The sequence below is a fragment of the Triturus cristatus genome, chromosome 2_1, assembly GCF_964204655.1.
Source record: "Triturus cristatus chromosome 2_1, aTriCri1.1, whole genome shotgun sequence".
Lineage (NCBI taxonomy): Eukaryota > Metazoa > Chordata > Amphibia > Caudata > Salamandridae > Triturus > Triturus cristatus.
In genome coordinates this window covers 262717768-262743639 of record NC_140581.1, presented here as the reverse complement: position 1 = coordinate 262743639, position 25872 = coordinate 262717768, and positions in this window count along the sequence as shown.

The window sequence follows — 25872 nt, the reverse complement described above, 5'->3', positions numbered from 1 at the left end:
GATGGATTTTAAAGGTTGTATATTTGGATTTATTATATTGTATTGTATATGGTTTTCAATAAAAATAAATAAAAAATAATAAAAAATACCAGCACATGTCCTATCTTTGAAATACACTGCACCCTGCCCGTGGGACTGCCTTGTGCCGCCTATCTTGGGTGTGCCATACATGTAATAAAAGGGAAGGTTTGGGCCTGACAAGTGGGTGCACTTGCCAGGTCAAAATGACACTTCAAAACTGCATATACAGACACCGCAGTGGCAGGTTTGGAATATGTTTGCAGGGCTACTCAAGTGGGTGGCACAATCAGTGCTGCAAGTCTACTAATAGCATTTGATTTACAGGCCCTGGGGACACCTGGTGCCCTTTACTAGGGACCTACTAGTAAATCAAATATGCCAATCATGGATTAACCAATCACCAATACAATTTACAAATGGTGCACTTGCAACTTAGCACTGGTCAGCAGTGGTAAAGTGCGCAGACTCCTAAAAGCAGCAAAAACAAAATGTAGCACAAAATAGAACATTAGAAAGTCAGAAGCAGAAAGACAGAGGAAATCATGCCAAAACTGCCAGGTTAAATGCACAGCTGTTAACCAGCAAGGGCCCATATGCTCATTATAGCTCTCTCCGTTTTACAGTAAGTCAAGTGAGATGTGCAGATAACCACAATTTCTAACTTGCTAATCAAAAAGCAGTCAGCCCTGTGTGCTGAGCTGGTTGGGTATTGTAGCAATTTTTCTCCTCTCCTCTCCTCTCATAAACGATGGGGCACTATTGTGAGAAAGTGCCCTCTTTCTGTATGGTGCCCCCACTTTTTGCTGAACTGCTGATGTGCTTTGACTGAGTGTGCCCTGGGCGTTTGCCAATCAGGTTTCCAGGGCCTATGTTCTTTCCCTAAAAACTGCATTGAAAACAAAACCCAATTGGCATCTCTGGCCACAGGTGAGTCCCAGGTAAATGGTACCACACGTACCCGGGGCACTGTCACCAGGGACACCTCTAAGGGCTGCAGCACTTATTGTGCCACCCTTAGAGGCCCTTTACCTTTACACTCACACACTGCCTTTGCAAGCTGCGTGTTTTGGTGCAGAAAAAAGTAAAGAGTTGACATGGCATACATCCCTATGTGCCAGGCCTACAACCCACTGCCCTGGCATAGATCACTTACTCCTCTAGCTGGGTGCACTATACCAGAGGTGAGGGTACAGGTGCATGAGCTGTGTACCCCTACATTGTCTAAGTCCATTCTTAGACATTGTAAGTGCAGTACTACCATTAAGAGTATATGGTGCTGGGAGTCCGTCATTACGAACTCCACAGCACCATAATAGCTACACGGAAAACTGAGAAGATTGGTATCGAACTTTTCAGCACATTATACCCACACTGATGCCAGTGTGGGATTTAATGAAAAATGCACACAGAGGGAATCTTAGAGATGCCCTCTGAAAAACAACCTACCACTAGTATCCAGGCTGAGTGACTGCTTTCAGCTGTCACCACCAGACATGTTTCTGAACCCCTGGGCCGAGAGCCTGCTGCTCTCAGGGGCCTGAAACAATACACATCCTGGGACAAGGTGCCAAGCCTCCTCCCCCAGGATAGGCAGGGCCCCCAAAAGGGAAGCTTCAAAGACTTGCCACCTTTGTAAGCTTCCCCAGGCCGCTTGCTGCTTTCAGCAACTGCGCCCCACTGGTTCTGACCACCTCTTTGAGCAGGAGAGCCAGCCAGAAAAACAAGTGAGGAAGAGAGGAGTGCCCACCTCTGCCAACTTCACCCCTCAGGTGGGGGAGGCGATGTGAAGCTCAACTCTCAGTCCCCGCCATCTTGCAGATGGAGGAACCAGCCAATGAGGGAATGGCTTATGTCCCCCTCCTACAGGTGGGTGGCATAATAGGGAGTGTACCCACCCCAGGGAAGGGACCCATTGGCCCCAACCTTTTACCTACCTTTTACCTACCTGTAACGCCCCTAAAATCAAGTATTTACGGGCACCCTTGAAACTTGCTTCCTCAGGCTTGAAGCCAGAAGAAGAAAAGAAGAAAAAGGACTGAACAGCTGTGCCGAAGCTAACAAGAGGAGAATGCTCACTGACTTGGCCCCAGCCCTACCTGCCTGTCCCCAACTTGAACCTGCAGAAGCGAAACTCTGGTGTGTCCCACAGCCAGCAGCCTCAAAAAACCTGAGGACCTGCCCTGCCTTACAAAAAAAAAGACTCTGTCTCCCGTGAACACATTGAATTTGTTCACCAACAGGCTCCAGGTCCAGCAAAGCCCACAAGTCTGCACCACTCTGCACCCAACACCCACGGCCTGAATTTGAGCGGCCCAACACCAGAGGAGGTCTCCCCAGCGATCCTGACCTGAGATCCGGTGACCCCTGACCTGCCTCATGCCTCGAGCCGACGCCTGCAGTCTTAAACCGGAAGTTCTACCCAACCATGACCAAGAGCTGGTAAGAAGATCGGACTTTAAAATTCACCTCTGCACCTGATGCCCCACGGCCTTGGGTGGCCCAACCGACGGTGCCTAACCAACCCACAGCATCCCAACTTACCTCTCCAGGTGGTAGTTGCACCCAGAAGACCTTTGTCCCCGAGCCTAGAGTGTGTTTACAAACTGGAGACTCCCCATTGAAAGCTACTGGGCGCCCGATGCCAAAATAGCACTCTGCACCCGGCCACCCTAGTGCCGCTGAGGGTGCACCTTTTGTGCTGGCTTGAACCCCCATTTGCCCTGAGCTCCCACAACCCAGTGGCCTGCTTCTCAGCAGCCACCAACCGGAGGCACCCTATCCCCCATTTGGATAAAATTGGGTTCAGCATCCGGCCGCCCTAGTGCTGCTGAAGGTGTAACAATAGTGGTCCTTGACCCTGGGGGACCCCTGAGTCTACCCCCAGAACACCAACTCCCACAATCGAATAATCACCTTTGAACCAATAATTCTATTTTCCTCCACAGGATAACATTGACTGTTTTTATGTGAAAAGTTTTAAAGTGTGGAGATGCAAAATCTAAGAAATCCTTTAAAACTGTAACTAATCAAAACTATTTTACTTACCTGTTTACAGGAAATGTCCCAGTAGAGTATCCAGGAATACTGCACTGTGTAAGAAAAGTAATCTGTAAAGTAATCTACTTGACATTCTACTAAAATGCCAATGCAAAGTATATGTATAGTATTTCAAAAGCATTGCATTACAAGTAGCTCTACTGTAATCATATCAAAGTGCACATACAATTGCAATTCCAACTGTTTACAAACTGCCTACTACGGTACAGTATTTATTGCTTACCTGTGCCAGGCTTGCTTGATTCTAGAAAATAAAATAACTAAAAGAATATTTTGTTACAAAACCAATAGGTCTGAAGTTCAGTCTTTGATTGTGTGATATCATTTGCTGATTGTGTGTGTACACCAAATGCTTAACATTACCCTCTGATACAGCCTTTTTGCTCGACTGCACTACCACAAATAGAGAGTAAGGTGCTATCTACTTTTACCTCTGCCTACCTTTGGAGTTCCACTGGACTCTGTGCACACTATACCTCACTTTGGTCAAGTGTATATAGAGAAAGCTTCCTACAACTACCCCTGACATCCATGCATACCAGCCGCAGTGAATAAGTAGACTGTTTTAAGTAAGCTCTTGTAATAAGAAAATGTGAGATGGATAAAACAAGATATCAAATCCCCTACCACAATAGTCTTTTGGCATTGTAAATGATCACAGTTCAGATCCAACATGCTAATCCCTTCTACTCTCACAAAATAAGCTTAACAACAATCATCACCCTACTAAAAAGTCATCCTCACTGCCTCCGTGCCAATACCCGGACAACCCCAGAGTATACTTCGCTTTGTTTAACCCCTTCCTCCCATTGCAGCTCATGTGCAACCTTCGCTGCTTATTCTACCAGCACGCCCTCAGTTTCCAAACTGATTCTACCCCACCACCCCTCCACTCAACTGGCACATCCTTCCTACTGAACCCTTACTGCTGTAGCCTCTTCTTTGCCATGCCCTAACCCCTCTGCCCCCCGAGTGTGTCTTAAACACTCCCTCATTTCCCCATAGTGTTAGCCCTTTCCTTACAGCACTTTAATGTTTTACAGACCTCCCTCCTGCTCTCTCTGCTGCTGCTTCCAGCCTCCGTTCCATTTTGCGTTTTGCTGACTGCCGTACTGTTCTCAGAACTCCTGTGCTGAGTATTTATCATTTTTTTTGTTACCACAGATTGTCTTGTTTTGCCATAGTTGCTCCTGTTTCCTGGTTTTGTGCTGGATCACACTCTTGCTGATGTCCTGCCTTTTTTCCTCCTGCTTCCTGCCATGAAAGCAATTTCACTGACAGTGAGTCAGTGATCTTGCTTGCCTATCCCCGCAGCGGCCACCATTAAGTAGGGGTCGGAGAGGGCTGGAAAGCTGGAAGGCGGGAGCAGGGAAGGGAACTGGATTGGGCCGTTCCCTCTGGTTGTGCTGCAGGGGGGCCGCAGGGCAGCAGCAGCAGGGCAGAAAAAGGAAATTAGACTAATACAATTGGAATAAGGCAGAAAAGTGTAAGATAAGTGGAGGAAAGAGACAGAAGGAGAGTGAAAGGGGGAGATTGAAATGAGGGTAAAAACGAGGGAAATGGAGAGATAAAGCGGAGCGAGAGAAAAGAGACAGAAGTCCACTGGACCACCAGGGATGAGGTGCAGGTATAACCTGCGGGTGGAGGAGGGCCTCGAACACTAACACTCAAGAGTGCAGGGGCTCGGCGGAGGCCTCATTTAATGGTGGAGCTGGGAGGGTGGGACAGCAATTTCATTGACGATGAGTCAGTGGTCTTGCTCGCCTGTCCCTGCAGCGGCCGCCATTAAGTAGGGGTCCAGGAGGGCTGGACAGCTGGGAGGCGGAAGCGGGAGGGGAACTGGATTGGGCCAGTCGTGCTGGTCGCGTTATGGGGGGAGGGGCCGCGGGGGCAGCAGCGGAGGCAAAAACAGGTCAAAAAGGGAAAAGAAAGATATAAAAGTGGAATAAGGCAGAAAAGTGCATGAAAAGTGGAGGAAAGAGATAGAGGAGAGTGAAAGGAGAGAATGAAATCAGGGTAAAAACAAGTGAAACAGAAAGGAAAAAAGGAGAGTGAGAAAGTTGACAGAGGTCCTCTGGACCACCAGGGATGAGGCGCAGGTATAACCTGCGGGTGGAGGAGCGCCTCGAACACCAACACTCGAAAGTGCAGGGTCGCGGGGGAGGCGTTACTTAATAGTGGAGCTGCGAGGGTGGGAAAGCAATTTCACTGACAATGAGTCAGTGGTCTTGTTTGCCTGTCCCCGCAGTGTCCGCCATTAATTAGGGGTCGGGGAGGGGTGGAAGACGGGAGCAGGGAAGGGGATCTGTATTGGGCTGGTTGCGCTGGTCGTGCTTGGGGGAGTGGCCGCGGGGGCAGCAGAAGCAGGGACAATGGGCGAAAAAGGGAAAAGAGAGTAATAAATGTGGAATAAGGCAGAAAACTGCAAGAAAAGTGGAGGAAAGAGATAGAAGGAGAGTGAAAGTGGGAGATTGAAATGAGGGTAAAACCGAGTGAAACGGAGATGAAAAGCAGAGCGAGAGATCCACTAGACCATCAGGAATGAGGCGTAGGTATAACCTGCGGGTGGAGGAGGTCCTTGAGCACCAACACTCAAGAGTGCAGAGGCTCGGGGGAGGCCTCACTTAATGGTGGAGCTGCGAGGATGGGAGAGCAATTTCACTGACAATGAGATAGTGTTTTTTTACTGCTATCTAAAAAAGCTTCTAAGAATTATGTAGATTGTCAGCAGAGGATAAAGAAAATGTTTTTTTTCGTTTTCAGGTTTCATGATTCTCTTTTTATACTTGGATTTTATAATGATTTTGAGCGATTCATTGAAAATGTATTGCAGAAACAAGAATTGTTTCTATGTGAAAGAGTAGTCTAGATGGCTCTTGAATGGAGTTTAAATTTAAGGAATTCTGCAAAATGTTATTGGCTCATTGTTTTTAAGAAGCTACTGCCTTCAGAGTCACTGTGATTGGCTCACTCGTTGTTGTAGTTGCTGGTATGCATTTTACTTCATGCATAACTGAGGAAAGAGTAGTAAACATACCTATGTCTTGGAAGATGTTGAGATTTGTACAATTAAATGATTCCTTTCCACACAGATGAAACATTTAATATAAGTTTTCACATTCAACAGCAGGATGGATATTAAAAACCTTATTCAGTTAGGGAGAGCAATATTTTATGCAGAAAGTAGAGAAAAGTTCATCTGAACGTCACAGCCAATGATGTACGGATTACTGCAATAAAATGTTAACAAAGGAGATACATTAAATCCTATGAAAGAAGTAGTACCAAAGAAAAATAAGTTGTGAAAAGCCTACTGAACGCATTAGAATTCATTTATCTTCCGTCAGTCTATCTATCTGTACGTCAGTCCATCCATCCCTCTACAAAACGATCCAATAAATATGTCTATGTATGCATTCCCATCATCCACCCACATTGATAAATCCTTGTACTCAAGCATGAAGCATCGGGGGGCGTGGCTTGGCGCCTGCGGGAGATGGCGGCGCATCGGTGAGGCTCCGCGGCGGTGGTGGAAGACATGCCAGTTCCTGCCCTGGTCTCCGGATGACGATCGACGGGTGAAGTGTAGGAACATGCCCTGACCCTACTCGTTTTCGACTGCCTTTTGGAGGCTCCGTGACGCTGCAAACTGCATCTGTAAGTCCTGTCAGGTTGCGGCCGCCATTTTGAGTTCGTAGAGCGACGCGCATTATGAGGCTGCTGTTGTGATGCCAGCTCAGCGCTCTCCATGCTTGTAATTCCAAGCCCTTAACGACTCTCAATATGCCTGTTTTCCTGTTTCCTCATCCTATTATGAAGCGTCAGCATTACTGGACTGCCTATTTCTTTTAAGGACGACGTTCCTTCATGGAGTGGTCTGTTTTCATATGCCCTTTTCTCAGTCATGAACTTATCATTATCCCTCTCATCTGCTTTCATTTGTGAACAGCAAATTGTTTAACTACACCGCGCCTGGAGGCCCTCTGCTGTTGACGCTCTTATGCGTTGCGGACTTTTGTGAGGTATGTGATGGGACTTTTCTTTTCATCTTTCTGTTCCTCTGACTGAGTCCACTTTGAATTACGTAGTGAGTTGGTGCCACCTCTCTACTCTACATTGACGCATGGATGATATTTTGATCCTTTTCCGGACGGCTTCACTCACTTTTTTGTGTGCGCTCAAATGAATGTTTTCATTGCGGTGCTCTGAAGCTAGCTGTACTCCTTTCTTGCGGTATCCAGATGTCGTCGCACTCCTGCTGTGCTCTTTCTTGTGCTGTCTTCATTTTTGCTTCCTGTGACCTCCAATGAGTTAGCCATTCCACGGATTCGCCACATGGGCAGACTTAAATCAATGTCGCGCCTGCCTCGTTCTACCACGCCCCAATTTGTGAAGAATTCTAAGGTTTTCTCCGCTCTGTCGCAATTAGAAGACTCTCTTAACTCATCTGGCTCAGATACGCCAATGGAGCCATCTAAGAACCCGCAGGATACCTCTAAATCTAACACAAAAAGACTCAAGTCAAATTCTCTTTCGCCTCCAAAACATTCGGGGCCTGTATCCATGGAATTGTTGTTAGAAGAGATAAGGTCCCTGCGTCCTTTTATGGAAGAGACTAATGTTAAGCTCCAGGTCCTTATGGATAACTGGTCGCAAATGGAAACAAGAGTAACTTTAGTTGAAAAATCTGTTCAGTCGTTCCAAGAAACATCTTCTGTGGTCTCCAACTTGAAATCTCAAGTCTCTGATCTTCAACAACAAGTGGAGCAGTTGGAAAACAGAAATAGGCGCAACAACCTTCGTATTTATGGCCTGGTTGAAGGACTTGAGGGATCTGGCCCAATCACTTTCTTCAAGTCGTTCATTCCTAAGCTCTTGCATCTGGCACAGGACAGGTCCCTCAACATTCAACGAGCTCACAGATTGGGTCGACCACCTTCCTCTACTTCTCCATCTCAGAGACCCAGAGGGGTCATCATCTACTTTTTGGAGTACACTGACCTTTTGATGGTTTTGGTGGCGGCCAAAGCCTCTCCGAATCTTACCTGGTCTGGATCTCCCCTGTTTTTTGCGCAAGACTATGCCAAGGCTACGGCTACCCGGCGGAAGGCTTTTCTGAATCTAAGAGCGGATTTGCGGGCAATGGGGGCGCGATACGGCCTCTATCACCCGTGTTTATTTAAAGTCACCCACAATAACAAGACTACAACTTATGAGGACCCAGTGCGCCTACAAAGTTTCATTAATGCGCACAAATCCTCTGCTATGGATGCCTCCAGACCGTCATCCTCTGCTTTTGGATGAATACTGTTTTTATAATTCTTCTATGGCTATGCATGTTATGCTGTGTTTCTTTAGAATTTTTTCATTGTTATAGCTCACCTGAATTTCTCTGCTCCTTCGGATGGCACCGTTAATGTTTCTTTTATTGTTTAAACATTATGGCTGTTCCTTGTTTTCCGTGTTCAGTCATGGTTCCATCTTGACTTCCCGGCACATTTTAATCCTTTGTTCTCCTTTTTTCGTCCTCCAGGAGTTTGTCCTCGTGTTTTGATGATGTCTCCCGACCCCAGCCTCGCTGCTCCTCGATGTGCTGCCTCACCCTTGTGGTTCCTTCCTCCCTCCACCCTTTATCGTATCTTCCCTTTGTAGGTATGTTTTTCCCCTATTTCCTTATTTACCTTCCTGGCATATCTGTTGGTTTTTCTCCTTTCCCTTCCCTTTTACCTCTTCTCATGCTTGTGTTCTTGTCCGCATATTTTCATGTTGATTTATTATTACTGATCGAAACTCTTTGCTCTTATGAGGATTGCATTCTTCTTTTTTCCTGCTACACTCGCTTCTCAACCTCTTTCCTCCTTCTGGCTCCTTACTCCAGTGTCTTTATTATTCTCTTATACTCTCTGCCTTCTGCTACTGCTTTTGCACTTGTCTTTTGTAAGAATTGCATTTCCTGTCCTCCTGACTCCATGTTTCTCTCTACTTCTTCCTTATTTCTAGCTTTCTGGGTCACTTCCGACGTTGTTGCATTTTATTCTCCCTTTTTTGATATGGCTCATACTTATGACCACTTGTTTTCTTTCTTTTTCTTCAACATGTTTCCACTACTCCTTCTTTTTTCCTTCTGTCCTCTCTACTTTTCATGGGCTTTTCTCTCATTGGATCTGTCACTCACATTTTTTATAAATAAGTTGCTATCATGTCGTTGAATATATTGTCATGGAATGTGAAGGGTATTAATTCCCCGATTAAGCGTCAACGGATTCTGTCACATCTTGCCAAATTGAATGTTGATATTGCATTCCTCCAAGAAACGCATTTAACTGAGGTTGAATCTGTTAAGCTTAAGCGTGGTTGGGTGGGTGAATTGTTTTTCTCACAAGGTGATGGCAAACGCAATGGTGTGGCAGTTCTTCGTCGCAAGTCTCTTCCCCTCCAGGTTATCACCCATGAGTCGGATACTTCTGGTCGTTGGGTCTATGCTAAGTTGTCACTTAGAGGTGTTCCAGTCTCTCTTCTCAATGTATACGGTCCTACCACAGGCAAACCCTCTTTTTGGGCTGATTTTTCTCCACTTTTAACTAAATTTATGGACCACAACTTTATTCTGGCGGGGGATTGTAATCAATCTCTTGATCCCTTTATCGATAGGGTGTCCAAAGCTCCTTATGTCCCCAACAAGCCCCACAAGCTGTTTAGTCATGCTATTTCACAGCATAAACTAGTAGATTCCTTGCGCCTTTCCAATCCAAAGTTGCGAGAGTACACTTTTTATTCTCCCTGTCACCGTTCCCAGTCACGACTTGACTACATCTTTCTTTCCCACAACCTCGCTCAGTCAATCCTACACTCTGAGATAGGCCCGATACTGCTCTCTGACCATGCTCCCGTCCTTACAAGTGTTGATGTACTCCCTAAAAATGTTGGCCCTAGGAGATGGCGTTTTAATAATTCCCTCCTCACAGACCCCAAATTTACAGCCACCTTTACTTCCTTTTTTGATGAATTTTTCCTCCTTAACGATGACGATACCCTCCCTGACCACACTATTTGGGATGCTTTTAAGGCAGCAGCACGTGACTTTATTATTAGTTACGTCGCGAACAAACGTAAGAATGCCCGAAGGTTTACTAAAAATCTCCTTTCTGACATTAAAACACTGGAACATGCGTATTTTACCTCACACTCTGCTGACAGCCTGACAGCCCTCATTGCAGCAAAAATGAAGTTTAATGAGAAGTCTACAGAAGATGCCTCCTTGTACCTGCTGAAATCTACTGCTAAATTCTATGGGGGTAGGAACAAGGCAGGAAAGCTCCTAGCTAATTATTTGAAGATTAAGCACAATAAGTTAAATATTGAATCTATTTATGACTCTGATGATAATTTAAAGCATATGGATGTTGATATTCTTGCTGAATTTTCACGTTTCTATGAAACCCTGTATACCTCTGAAACCCAGTCTACCCTCAGCTCCCTTGCTCGTTTCTTCTCCACCATTCATACACCAGCTGACTTCCCTCCAGATCTTTCCTCCTTAGAATCGGACGTCACACAACAGGAACTACTTACTGCATTGCAACATCTCAAACCCAACAAAGCCCCCGGTCCTGATGGCTTTACTGTCGAATTCTACCTTCACTTTTCTAAACTGCTGATCCCACGACTTCACTCTCTACTTCATACTTTTATTTCTTGCGGCGCCTCCTCAGAGACTTTCTCGGATGCCCATATCTGCCTCATACCTAAACCCGGAAAGGATGCACAATACTGCAAAAATTACAGGCCCATATCCCTAGTCAATATTGATTACAAACTCTTCGCTAAAACATTAGCGATTCGACTGGACCACCTTCTCCCCGATCTACTAGGCGAGGAGCAATCTGGGTTTTTTAAGGGCCGATATATTACGGACAACACTAGACTCTTATTTAATATCCTGTCAAAGTCCTCCCGCTACCAGCACTCACTTGCAGCGATTGCCCTTGACGCCGAAAAGGCTTTTGATCGTGTTGAATGGCGCTATCTCTTCCACACTCTCACTTGGTTTGGTTTTGGTCCTAGATTTATCTCTTTAGTTTCCCTGTTATATTCCCATCCTAGAGCGGCAGTTTTTGCTAATGGTCAAATTTCCTCCTATTTTGACCTAGGTAGAGGCGTTCGCCAGGGCTGCCCCTTATCCCCTTTTCTTTTCAACCTTGCTTTGGAGCCCTTCCTTTCCAGGTTGCGTCAAAACCCTGCCATCCATGGTTTCCAGATTGCGGACTCGCATGTTAAACTCGCTGCTTATGCAGATGATATATTACTTTTTCTTTCTAAACCTGCAGAATCCATCCCTGCTTTCATGACTGAAGTAAAAAAAAATTCCTCTATCTCTGGATATAAACTTAATCATGATAAATGTGAGATCCTTCCCCTAACCAAATTTACTTTCAAGCAAGAATTTATTGACTCTCGGTTTACTTGGAGTCCGTCCCACATTAAATATCTAGGTCTATACATTACCCCCTCAATCTCAGACACTATTTCTTTGTGTATGTCCAAATGCTCACAGAAGATTGCAGATCTCACGACAAGGTGGCATCCTTTATACCTCTCCTGGTGGGGACGTCTTGACACTATTAAAATGATGATATCTCCTATTGTCCTATACACACTCTCCAATATTCCAGGTCCCATTCCAGCAAAATTCTTTACCAAGATTAACTCAACGTTATCCTCGTTTTTATGGAACTCCAAAAAATCCAGAATGTCTCGGGCTAGGCTCATACGTCCGGCTTCTGAAGGTGGTGTCAACTTTCCTGACTTCCCTGCATACCAGAAGGCCTTTTTATTACGTCAAGCTTCCCTCTGGTTACAAGATTCCACTTCCCCCTGCCCTTTATGGCTTAAGGTTGAGCGTACTTTACTCTCCCCATTTTCTTTTGCAGAATATCTTGCTTTTTCCCGTAAGCCCTCGTTGATTCCCACTTCTATTCACAAGTATACTCTTAAGCTTTTACTGTCAGCTGCTCCTGGCCCTCCTATGACCGTGGCTGATTTCATTTCTTCCACTATCTGGAATAATAAATATCTCCTAATTGGTAATAAGCCCTTTTACTGGAAATCATGGAGAACCCGTGGTTTGATTTGGATTTCGCAGCTCTTTTCCGGTTCCACCTTTGTTTCTTTTCCTGACCTTTGTTCCTCCTTTTGCTTACCCCAATCCTTTTTCTCCAAGTATCTTCTCCTCAAGGCTGCTGTTCTGGAGATTTATCTACGACTTTCGGCTTCCCCTCCTCCCCCTATTTCTATCACCCCTATTGTTCGAGTTCATTCTCTCCTTCGCACTGCCCCCAAAGCATCTCTTCTATATAAATACCTTCACGCACCCGAGTCACTTAGACCTAAATCCAAGGTTGAACTTCATTGGGAAAGTGACCTCGGGATAGACTGGCCGATATCCTTATGGGACAAAATTTGGACAAAATTGCGCAAAACTTCCAGAGCGGCTTCGTTGACACAATCCCTATTTTTTACTTACAACAGACTACTTCATACTCCTTCTACACTACATAAGCGATTTCCTACTACCCCAGACAAGTGTTGGTCGTGTGATGCTCCCAATGCTACCCTACCACACATGCTATTTCTTTGCAAACATGTACATGATTTTTGGTTACAGGTGTGGGCCCAAATCAATGTTATTTTTCATACTTGTATTCCCTTTTCTCTTACTCACCTTTTCCTGGGCAGTTTGTCCACTAGCTGGAATAACGTAGATATGTCTGCTTGCATTGTTGATTTGCTACTGGCTGTTGCTTTTCAGCAGATTACTGTCAATTGGAAAAATGCATCCAACATTTCTTTCAAAGCGTGGTGGTATAATGTCTGTTATAACCATAGACTTGATAATGCATTTGTCTTTCCTGTTCAATTGGCAGCTAAACGTGCAGACTTGTGGCTCCCCATTACATTATACTTAGATAATTGTGCTGCTCGCTCTTCCCTTCCATCGCCTGCTCAACAAGAAGTTCCCAAGCCCCCATGATACCCTTTTCACGTTCTGCATATTTCACCCTGCTGTTTTATTTTTATGCTCTTTGTAATTTATTGTTTAGTCAGGATTGATACAATTTCTTTATTTCTTTTCAATGCCCATGTTCATTGCTTTTGTGTGCACTTTCTCTTATACGTTTCATTTGCAGTCCCCTTCCCCTCCCCTTTTCCTACCCCTTTTATCTCTCCCTCTCTTCCCCAATTGATATTTTGTATTGCATTTTCCTATTCATTGTTTAATAAAACTCTTTTGAACTGAAAAAAAAAGCATGAAGCATCCATTCATTCATTCATCCACCTGTAGCCTTGCATGACTGAATACGCCTGCGGGTGTGTTGAGTTGTTAAGTTACCCTGTGTGTATGAACTTTATAAAAGTCGCACAGATTGGTTTTGTCGATGTCAGTTTTAAAAAGGATGACCTGCAAAGATGATGGCTTGTCTCCAGCCTCAGCCACGGTAATTCAGTCTGACGCAGAGACACAAAATAATTCTACAAACCAAATACAAGCAATGTATAGTTTGCAGTTTCAGCATTTCGTTATAACCCTAACCCCTGTGTGCCTGAATTAATGTTTACTTCTGGTATACATTTTACAGTCTGCTGTGAACCCTATGTATTCTGTAACGCTGAGTACAGAAAACAGACAATTTTCAATAAAAGCACCTAAACACCATGTTAGGTCACAGGTGATGCAAACCTTCCCCCAAACCAAAGCAGAAGGCCGCTCTCTTCTCTGTACCATCTGCTCTGCAAGCAATAAACTGAGCTCATATGCTTTTAGCTGCTCGTAGGTAATGAGTGAAAGTAGAAGAAAAATCCCACGAGCGCGCTGTGGATCTGATGATTTAGAGCCCGTAATGCATGTCCAGAGAGCTCAGGCGGGGATTTTCGAAAGGACTTAGCGGCGTGATTTAGCCGACAGATGCTCCGTTGCTGTGCCAGTCTGTTGTGCGCGAGTGTAATCGGGAAGTCCCCTCCTCGCTGTTCACTGCTCCACTCTGTAGGAGGGAAGGAAAGCGGAAAATCTATCAGAACGCAATTGAAGAGTCATATAGAGCAACCATCAGTACCTATCAAGAGGACATTCTTCGCTCTTAGCAGACTCGCTTTCACTCGAACAACTCCTCTTTTCCTAGAAACGTCGCTGCTCTTCATTATAAAGCTAATGGCCGGCCTCAGGTGCCCTCTGCTCTTTGCAACTCAAGTATGTGCGTAATGTCTGCCTTGAGGTGCTGAGGTTTGGGTGACGTGGCGTATGTTCGGTTCTCATGAAAGGTTAGGATATCTGCGTTCTTGGCTTTGTTACTTGATGGATGGTGTTGCACAAAGGGGCATGGACACAAGAGGGCACTCTTCTACGAGCTTTAATCCTTCTTAAGTAGTATGTATGTATATGGTATCTCTAGAGTCTGAAACTAGCTGAAATGGCAAAGGCACAGATACATTCAAAGGTCTAAGCCTTCCTTTTTAATACATATAAGTCACCCCTAGGGCAGGCGCGGAAGCGCCCAGAGGAATTGTAGAGTGTATTTAAAAAGTTGGACATGTACGTTTAACATTTACATGTCCTTGGTAGTGAAAAACTCAGGAACAGAAAAGTCTCCAATCACCTTGAACCCAACACCTGGACTTTTTCTACTGTGAGTCATACCTCCCAAGTGATGCCACCCCAGTCCTGGACCCTTGGAAGTGGGTCTGAAGGTGCTCTACCAGCTCAGCTGTGGTTTTATGAGCAGAACGGATTCAGTGTGACCCCTCTCCTCCCAGCCACTTCAGAACCTCTGCAGTGCAACATATCCTAGATGCCAAAACTTGCATGGCAGCTTGCAGTCTAATTTGAACCGCTGGTTCGCGACGCATCCTCGACGTAGGACTTTGCAGCGCAATCCCCTCTTCAACGGCACCCTTGACGACGATGCAGGACTCCGCATCACAGCCAAACAGCTTCTTCGGCACCACTGGTGCATGATGCATCTTCAACGCAGGACTTCGTATCGTAAGCGCCTTGCCGACGGCATCCTTATCTACAATGCAGGAATGCATTGCAGCCCTGCAGCATCCTCAGAACCACTGCCGTGCAGCGCATCCTCGACGTAGGATCTCTTAACGCTCTGCAAACCAGGAAGTTTGCTCAGCAGGCCTAAATAGGTCGCTGTATTATCCTCATTCCATCGCAGTTTGCCTGAATGGGATGATCAGATAGCCACATGTGGTGCTTTTTGCTTCTGACTACTGTTTTCACTTGCTTCCTTAAAATTACAAACCTCCAATTCTACTGATTGGATTTTTGTTGTTTTGATCTCAACAAATTTCTTACATTTTACTATATTTTTCTAAATTGGTGTGGGATTTTTCTTGTGTTGTGTTTTCACTTTATTAGTGTTTTTAGAGCTGCATAAATATTTCACACATTGCCTCTAAGTTTACTCTGATTGTTTGTGTGTCAAACTAGCAAAGGGTTAAGCACAAGTTAATATGGGGTTTGCTTGTGTTTCACCCTGACAAGAATTATGGTTGCTGCCCAAGTAGGGTTTTACCCCCCTCAACCCAATTTCCTATAGGTGTTGTTCTAGATCCTGTCTGCATAGATGGAAAAGGTCTACTGCCTTGTTTTTTCTTTTTACACTCCGTCTGCAGTCTGATGATGTCCTTGCTGCTGGTGTGATGGGTACCAACAGAGATGGTGATCTTCCCTACAAATAAGTGGGGGTGTTGGTTGTAAATGGTGCAGCTAGTTTTGAAGAAGTTGTGGGCGCTCCATCACAATTGGGGCTAATCTGCTCATAATTCTTCAGGCACTGGATGTAACGTACTGTGGCATATCTGATGCTCCTAGGGGATGCCAGTGCAAAGTTTAGCATAGGGAGAGTGTTTATTTCACATACTTACTCAGTCTAATATTTTTCTTGAGCAATGTCATGTTGCCCTTGCTGATCCTGTTACTGTTGCCCTCGTCATAGGGATGAGGTGTTGTCATCGCTTTGTAGGGTAGCAGGTCAAGAAAGACAAGTGTTTGTCGAGAGGTAAGTTTAAGCTACTCGCCCTGGTGGCACATAGCAAAAGTGCTCTTCCGCCTGTTAATCAGTATTAACAGTGTTTCTTCATTTGTCTTCATCTTCAAAAGATCGCCACTTCTTGATAAAATATATTAATAGTGCTTTTAAACGTGCCTACAGCATCAGTAACTTTTCCCCTTTTGAGGGTAGATGTTAACAGTGTCCCTCTTCCTGCCTGTGGTCTCAATATCTCTCCTCCTTTTGATGGCAGGTATTACACTGCTCCTCTTTCTGTCTGAAGTTTCAGTCGATCTCCATCTTGCGATAACAGCTAATACCCAGTATTACTAGTGCCCCTTCATCTGTGCACAGCATTAAAACTGATTCTCCTCCTATTGACCGCTTTAATTGATTGTGCTCCTCACCTTGGCAGATAATTGAGTTCTCCGGTGCTTAATGTGAGCTGGTGGTTGCAGATGGGACCACCGGTACTAATTTTTGGGGACTGGCGCTTACTTTTCTTAATAATATTAATAATATTAATAATAATAATAATAATAATAAGGTGTTTTGTAAAGTGCACAGTTATGTCACAAGACATTTCCCAGCGCTGCGGTTCCCTATCTTCTATGTCAAGCAAAGAAAACTGGAGGGCCGGGCTAGATGGGTCTAAAAAAACTGTTTTTCATTTTTTTTTCGAAACAGGATTTCTGACTTCTAAGTAAAAGAGGTAGCGAGTTGCACAATTGTTCTGTTAGGAAGCTAAACTGGATCCTCCTTTGCACGTTTTTTGATTCTAGGGATGAGTGCTGGCGAGGTGTTAGCCGACCTCAGGGATCTTTTAGGGGAGTAGGTTGAGATCATAGGGTAGATGTACCTAGGACCCTTGCCATTGGAATTCTGTGGCAGTAGCAGAGGGCCTTGAAAGAGACTCATCCTTTCAGAGGGAGCCAGTGCAGTTTGGCTAAGGCAGGAGCTGAGGGGGTGCAACTGTGCAAATTCAGCAGTAAACATGCTGCCATGTTTTGTACTTGTTGGAGCCGCATAATAAGTGCCTGCGAGACTTCCAGATAAAACACATTGCAGTATTCCTGTCTAGACGTAATAAGAGACTGGACCACTGTTTTTCTGGCTTCACCTGGCAGGAATGCTAGGATTTTTTTCAGGGATTTCAAGACCCCAAAACACTGTCATGCTAGGCTTGTGATTTGGCTTTCGAGTGACATTTTAGAATCAAACCAGATGCCTAGATTGTTTACTTTGGGCTTGGGCATTGGCAGAGATCCCAGAGAATCAGGCCACCTTGCCATAGTCCAGATGGATGGTTGTTCCCGAGGATAAGAACATAGTTTTACCCGCATTCAATTTAAGACAGCTGAGGTTCATCCTAACAGCTACAATGTCAAACTTGCGGGCAGCCGTTCTGCTGATTCTGCGGAGCTTTGGGACAAAGTTGCAATTAGCTGTGTGTCGTCAGCATACAACACAATAGTGCAGCCATATCACTCTATAATGTCAGCTAGGTGGCGAATGTACAAATTAAACAGTGTCAGGCTCAGGGAAGAGCCCTGGGGCACTCCTGCTGCAATGGGTAGGTCTTCAAGATGAAAGCTCTAAGTACCACCTGGAAAGTTTGGTTTTGCAAAATGGACACTTTAGAGCCTTGACACCAATCCCATAGTTTCGCAGCCATTCTAATAGAAGGCTATATGACACTTTATCAAACACTGCACTGAGGTCCAGCAGGAGAAAAGCAGTCATGTCCCCTCTGTCCCCTGTTTGGCGTATAGATTCAGTGCTGTACTGTGGGCGAAATCCCGATTGCGTATCATGTAGGATGTCATTTGCTACGATGAAGGAGGAAATGCAGGTTTACATATTTTTCTGCTGCCTTTGAAGTAAAAGGGAGCACTGAGACAGGTCTAAAATGCTATGGTTTGGTTGCGTCAAGCAGTGGCTTTTTAAGTAAAGGCATTATAGTGGCGTGTTTCCATGTCTGAGGGACCTGTCCACTCCTAAAGGAATAGTTAATTATATTGCCCAGCACAGGAGAAATGCATGCAATGCCACTTTCCAAAATCATGGGGGTAGCGGGGTAAGAGGGCACCCCGAATTTTACATATGCCATGATCCGGATGACTTCCTAAGTCATAATGGATTTAAAATCTGAAAGTGCTTCCCTATCTCTATTGATCGAACCAGGTATCCAGGCAGGGGGCCTTTCTGGCTGCTTCCGGAAAAGTGTCGACTGGATGGCCACCACTTTATCAAATAAGAACTGCGCTAAGATGTTAAATCTGTCTTCAGAAGGGGGAATCACAGCCAATACGCGCTCCAATGAGGAGAGGGACTTGACTAAAGAGAAATGTTTACGTGGTGCATTTTGTGCTGTCTCAATTTTCCCTATATAGAAGTTGTGTTGAGCAGTCTTAATTTGCTTGTGGTAGCTTTTCAAAGCTTCACAATACTGGATCATATCGCCGGAATCATACTTTTTATGGCAAATGCATTCTAACCGTTTGCGACCTTTCTTTAAGATGAATAGTTCTTCATTGAACCATTCAGCCGAGGGTTTCAGTCTTTTTATCACATGTTCGTGACTGGCGCAATTTGATCTAGTGCGCCTTGTCACGTGGCCGATAGGGACACTGTCAACGTCGCTAAGTTAGCATGAGCCCAGCAACCATGATGCTGTTTTTGCGAGCGTTACTACAAGGCTTTATTTTTGGAAGACTCTGTTTATATCTTTCACATGGGAACCGTCTGCTCGGTTCGTTCTCTGCCTGTTCCTGGAGTTTAGACTGAACACTGTGAGCAAGGTTGATAAACAATGCCCCTTGTTATTCTGTTCTGGTCAGTCCCTAGCACCTAGACAAAAACATGCTCATGCAGCTGTTGCTGGAAACTCGTACTTTGATATTATGGGGATGCATGTTTAGGTAAAACACACTTGGAGAGGGAGCTTTCCACGGAGAAGAGTCATGCGGTTCCTATGATGTAGATATACCATCTAGACACTAAGGTATGGGATCTGCTGACAAAGCCCAGAGATCTTCTATTATATAATAAAGCTTCTTCTTACCAAGGGGAGGGTGGTTAGGCCTTCTAGTCCTTTATCCACTATCTATATTTGATGACATCTCCCTTTATGATATATGGCCTTGCTGCAATGCTAACTGTGTTAGGTTTGTGCATTTTGCTGCTGGTTGTGGCTGGTATACTGCCTTTTAGAGCACGATAGTTAACATAAACATTTAAAACTATATTAGTGTTTCGATCAGTTCTCATTGTGGACATGTACGAGAGAGTGTGCTAAAAGATGTGTCTACTTACTACGATTTCTGAGCAATCCGGGAGTGTTGTGTTCTGGGGTGTCTAATCATTTGCTTCTTCATGAGTGTGTAGAAGAGCGAGTGAGACACTATAGCTAGTCGGTCCTGGGTATGTGGGCACTAAGGTGGTTGAAAGGCTTAGCCCCTATACACTGAGGTTCCATATTTATTTATTTATTTATCTATTTGTAGAGCGCATGGTTACACCACCGGTGTGTCCCCGTGCTAAGACAGACACTCTGAAAAGATGTGACTGCAAGCTGCATGTCCTACCGAGTTGCACAGAGTATCCAAGATATTATCTTTATTGAGTTTTAACGAACAGCCAGGTCCTTAGCTGTTTACGAAATCTACTTTCGCATGGCTCTGTTCTTAGGGCAATCGATAGGGTGTTCCACATTTTTGCTGCAAGGTACCTGAAGGAGCGTGCCCCCATTTTTGCTTTAAATATTCTTGGTACAGTCACCAGTGCCTTTCCTATAGATCTTAAACTCCGCCCTGGGATGTATTGGGTTAGTAGTGGTTGAAGGTACTGATCCAGCGGAAAGGGGCAAAATTTACAGATCCTCCCTGCATCACAGATCCGTCACCGCATTTACTCATTCACGCACACATTCATTGGTGGGGCCCATAACACCAACACTCGCACGTCTCACTCATATCTGCACGCAGGAGGACGATGAATACGCATGACATGTGGGGGAGTACCTTATTACCTATAGGGAAGGAAATATGTTACAATATTTACATATATGCATCAATAACCATAGAATCCTAACCTTAACATCAAGGCACTCCACCACTTGGTCGATGGACCAATTAGTTGGATTGGTTGATGGTGATTTAGAACCAGCTAAAACACATTAAAGCTTCGGAATTCTTATTCAATGCCCTATTTAAAGAACCACAAACTTATTCTTTGTTAATCAATGTTTAGTTTATCTAATTACTTGCTTTTAGTTGCATACATTTTGCATTTCGGTCAACAAAGTTCCAAATTCATTAATCAACACAATTTAGCATGACATTTATATTTACCTATTCTTGCTATCAGGATCATTTCTCTGATTTTGTTAGCTCTGCATAACCCAAATCTCTTTCAATAAATCGTCCCAGTGAAATGCAGGCCACGACTCAACAAGTCCAAAATGTTCCTTTACTCAGCACGGCCCAGTCTCAAAGATATCCAAAGGACCAAGCAATCGTGCAAGCAAGTCGATCACGCAAATTCGGGACACCCCTCTGGAACGCACTATCTCCTCGGGACGCACTAATTTTCTCTCTCCATTCTCTGTCTAAGCGACTAAGTGACCCCTCCTACTTTACTACCCTTCTTTTATAATAAAATTCTGGGTAACATGAAACATTCATTGAACTAGGAAGAACTGTGATTGGTCAAATCCTGCCAAAATTGTTATATGGTCCGAATTTCTCAGAGTCTTGGGTTACCAAGGAAATAGCTTTGTCATATCCTTAGTTTATGTCATTCTCATGCGAAAATGACCAATGTATCAACAATGTTGATTCTTTCGTTATAGGTGACTATTGTTTCTTTGGGTAATTTACGCTGACTGAAATCTGGCAGTCCTCCACGTTCCTATCCTTGACCAGGAACACTGTGCTCTGAATTGAGGATGCCTGGAGATCTTCGGAGCCATTCGAGTCTGCGCAGTAGACATTGCGCTCACAAGACGGTGGCCACTTCCGAACTCCATTTTGAATGTCATGGCCTGGTAGGCCCGAATGCCAACTTACGCAAAACAAACATAAAACATAATTAATATATGGAAATGAAGATTCTAATGTTTAAACCCACACTAATCCCATTATATATTAGTATTTTCCTAGCTTATAGCGACATTTAAAGCAATAATACTCTCCATTCAGTCCCAACAGGAACGCAAACGTCAAAGGTGCATTTTTGTTGATTAATAAATCACAGCACACAGTTAAAACAGATTAATGTATAACTGATTACGTCATTAGTATTTTCATGCAAAATAGAGAAGGTATACAAAATTTTGTTTTACCTGCTCCATCAGTACCTTGGGCACATTGCCTTAACCCCTTCCATGCGGCGCCGATTCCCGCTGAGCGCTGACCGTTTCTTGCGCGGTCGTGGTCATGACGAAGCGGCAACTTTGCGGTTCGCGTAGAACGCATAGTTACTGAACACTACACAATCTGCAACATAGCGTAGTTGTTTTTCTTCTTCACGCACTCAATATGCGTTCTCGCGCAGGTGGTTACGACTTACCGGGATTCTGCGTTCGTCGACGAGATTTCCTATCCGTTCTCGTGCGCCACGAGATTTGGTGTCCGGCCGCACGATCCCGCGAGAGTGTTCGAACGTGAACACGTCATTCGGACCCGCCATCTGACTTCCAGCGGCAGTGTTGGTAAGATCGCGATCCCGAACACGCAAAAATTGTAATATGGTGAAGAATATCCCTCGAGCATCATAAAACCTTCTCGAAAATGATCATTTTGCTAAAAAAAACTCCTCAGATTGGGATTTGGCTGTAGTTTTTTGTGCAAGGAGTACTTTTTCTTTTTTACTTTTTTTTTTAGAGGAAGCAAGTGCCCCTGAGTCTCCAACATCCTGTTCCTGTCCAGTGCTTTGTCCATGTGCTGTTCACTTTCATTTGGATTTGGAGTTGGAAGGATCACTTTTTGTGTCTGTCTGCTGCATCATATCATTGGATTGGATTTGGGGACTTTTGGATTTGAGATCTTACAAGTAAGTTGGAGAATTGGTGTACTTGTTTGTTTGATTGGGGCATTGTTTGTACCTACATTTGTTTGGGATTTTCATTGTTTTAAAAATGTATTGTTGTGGGTGGCCTGTAGTTTCAGTAGGGGCCTAGTTGTTTTTCGTGATTGTAATTTCAGCCAGTTGGCCCAGAGGTACTCATGGGTGCATGTTTCTATGGTGTTTGTTGAATTTAAACATCATGTAGGGCATGGATGGCATTGGATCCAATTGCTAAATGTGGTTTTTGGGGTGTATTTCACTTTTTGGGTGTGTGTTCATAAATAAATACCTTTGTTGGATGTGTGTGTGTGCTTGTTGTGTACCTTTCCAACCTTTTTTAGCCCTGTGGATTTTCGTTTTTGCATTTTTGTATTAAAGTTGTGTTGTTTAGCAGGCCTCCTTTGTCTGGCCATATATAGGCCTGCTTGAGTTCATTGTTTTCCATGGCCTGTTGTGACTGTGAGTGACCATGTGGCTTGGGGCCATTTTGTGGTGGTAGTTTAGTAGTGTGCTGCTTTTTCCATATAGGCCTGCATGTCTTTCCTTTGTTCGGCTTGGTTTATGCGTCTTGTTGTTGTGGCCTGGCCATGTGGGTGGCGGCCATTTTGTGAAGGCAGGCAGTGTGCTTTTGCCATAGGCTTGCATTTTCTGTCTTCCATTGCTTTTTGTTGTGAATGGCTAGCGGCCATTTTGTGGAGCCATCCAGGCAGTGTGCTTTTGCCATAGGCCTGCATTGTCTGTCTTCACTTTATTATTATTGTGGGTGGCCTGGCCATGTGGGTGGCAGCCATTTTGTGGAGCAAGGCAGTGTGATTTTGCCATAGGCTTCCAAGCTTGTGGCCTAGTCTGACAGTAGGCCCAGAGGTACTCATTATGGGTGCATGAAACAACTGTTTCTGTGTTGTCTGTTGAATTTAAACATCATTTAGGGCATGATGGCATTGGATTGAATTGCAAAATATTTTTTGGGGTGGCAATTCAGTTTTTTGGTGTGTGTTAAATAAATAGGCCTTTTAAGCCAGTAGGTAAACCTGGGCGTTCAGCTTGCGGAGTTTTGGCAACTCCGCACTGCGCGATAATGCGGACTTACACTTTTTTTCTTCTTCATGCGCTCAATATGCATTTTCGCTTGCGCAATAACGACTTTTCGTGTAGATCGCGATGCCGAACATGCAGAATTTGCAATCTGGAGAAGAATATCTCTCGAGCAGCATAACACCTTCTCGAAAATGATGATTTTGGTCATTGTGCTCAGAAAACTCCTCAGGTTGTCATTTGGCTGTAGTTTCTTGAGCAAAGAGTCATTTTTCTTTTTTTACAATTTTTTTTAAAGAGGAAGGAAGTTCTCCAGAGTCTCCAACTTCCTGGTCCTGTCTTTTGTCTTCCCTTTCTTGTTATTGTGGGTGGCGGCCATTTTGTGAAGCCAGGTATTGGGCTTTTGACATAGGCCTGCATTGTCTGTCTTGTCTTCCTTTTCTTGTTGTTGTGGGTGGCCTGGCCATGTGGTGGCAGCCATTTTGTGGGACCAGCTCCTGTGCTTTTGCCATAGGCCTCCAAGCTTGTGGCCTAGTCTGCCAGTAGGCCCAGAGGTACTCATCAATCATCATGGGTGCATAAAACAACTGTTGTTGTGTTGTCTGTTGAATTTAAACATCATTTAGGGCATGGATGGCATTTGATTGAATTGCAATGTGGTTTTTGGGTAGTATTTCACTTTTGGGTGTGTTAAATAAATGTTTTTGGTGCATGTGTATATGTTGTTGTTGTGGTTGTTGTGTAACTTTCCAACCTTTATAGCCATGTGGATTTTCGTTTTTGCATTAAAGCGGTGTTGTTTATCAGGCTTCCTTTGTCTGGCCATATAGGCCTGCTTGAGTTCATTGTTTTCCGAGCCTTGTGCCTGTGAGTGACCCTGTGGCTGGGGGCCATTTGGTGGTGGTAGTTAGTAGTGTGCTGTTTTTGCCACATAGGCCTGCGTGTCTTTCCATTGTTACTCTTGGCTTACTGCTTCCATCCCCATTGCCAGCTGCAGCTCCCTGATGCTGCATCCATCCCACGTGATGCACAAATTAAGTCCAAACAGGCTCCACTACATTTGTATTTTTGTTTTTGTTCTTTGCTATTGTTATTCTTCCTGAGTCTACACAGTACACCAGGAAAGCCCTTGTTGTCAAAGTCTCATAAATGGCTACACTGTTGTTGTTCACTGAGTTACTAAAAGTTAATAATTGTGACCACCACACGTTAAGTTATATATTATATATTATATTTGTTTGATTGTACTATTAGTAATTTAAGCACAACAAATTCCACGTTTGACTGATGTTCTTCTGGCTTTTTTGCTTTTAGGTGCATAAAAGACTGAGGAGGAGGTGTCATCATCGCCCGTTGTACTGCCAGACAGATGCCCTGCTGCTGTACACAACGTGACGTGTGAGCTGACCAGACATCTCTGCAACTTGTGCAACTGAGTGCTGCTGACATCTGAAGAAGATGGCCCCAAAGAAAGCAGGTACCAGTTCTTCCAGTACCAAGAAAGTTGCTATTGAGAAGAAGGAAGAAAAGAAGGAAGTGACACTTAAGGCTGGTGTGCTGCCCAAAACCTTCTTTGGGAATCCAAAAATTACACCTGCAACAGCGGTGTCCGGGGGGCAAGCTGGGGGCAGCCCCTCCGCATCAGTGGGTCCAACCCACCAACCCAGGCCCAAGCACATGAGTGTGGAGGAGGTAGCCAGCCTAATGGTGGAAACCAGTGATGCTGAGCCTGACATAAACTTATTGCTATCTCAAAGTAGTACCCAATCAACGCAGGAGGAAACACAGCAGATAAGTGGTCAACAACAGCCGCAACCACCGCCCACAATAGTAGTTGTTCCTCCCGAAGTAGGGGCAGTTCAGGAAATCGAGCCTCATGCAGAGGAAGAAGAAGAGGAAGCCACTCATTCAGAAGATCCATTGTCTTCCACATCCCCAGCAAGGAAAAGGAGGGTTAGTCCATTGAGTTCTTCGCCAAGCACCCCTTCTGATGATCTACATGCCACTTGGGAGCTACAAACTGAGTCTGAGAGGGAGACACGTCCCAAGACCAGGCTAGGGAAAAGGAAGGTTCCAGAAAGCCTTACACTTATGGAGGTCGATGTAGAAGAGCAGGATGATGATGAGCCAGTCATCAATGACATTACTCCCGCCCCAGTGGAGACCGACATTACCACATCCCAAATTGCTGTGAGGGATGTGGCATGGATAACACCAACGAAGGTAACACCAACACCACCTACAGCTTCCATATTTGCATTAGCAAAGGCCCGGCAGTGACCTACATCCAGCACGACCACCACCTCAGTAGAAGTAGGTAGTGGTGCTGCACAGAGTCAAATTCAACACACACCCTCCAGTTCACCTGGCATTGGAAGTGGCACCTCCAGCAGGAGACAAAAGTTAAGCTCCCCAGTTTGGGACTTCTTTACGATTAGCGAAAAGGAGGAGAACATTGCTATATGCTCCATTTGTAATACCTCTGTTAGTCGGGGTAAGCTTGGTACAATCTATGGTACCGGAGACCAAATAACCCATCTGAAAAAACACCACGATGAAAGAGGATGGAGAGGGAGACATTCTCTCTGGTAGTGGTACACAAAGTAGCCCTGTCCCCAGCTGTGCAGTAGTATCA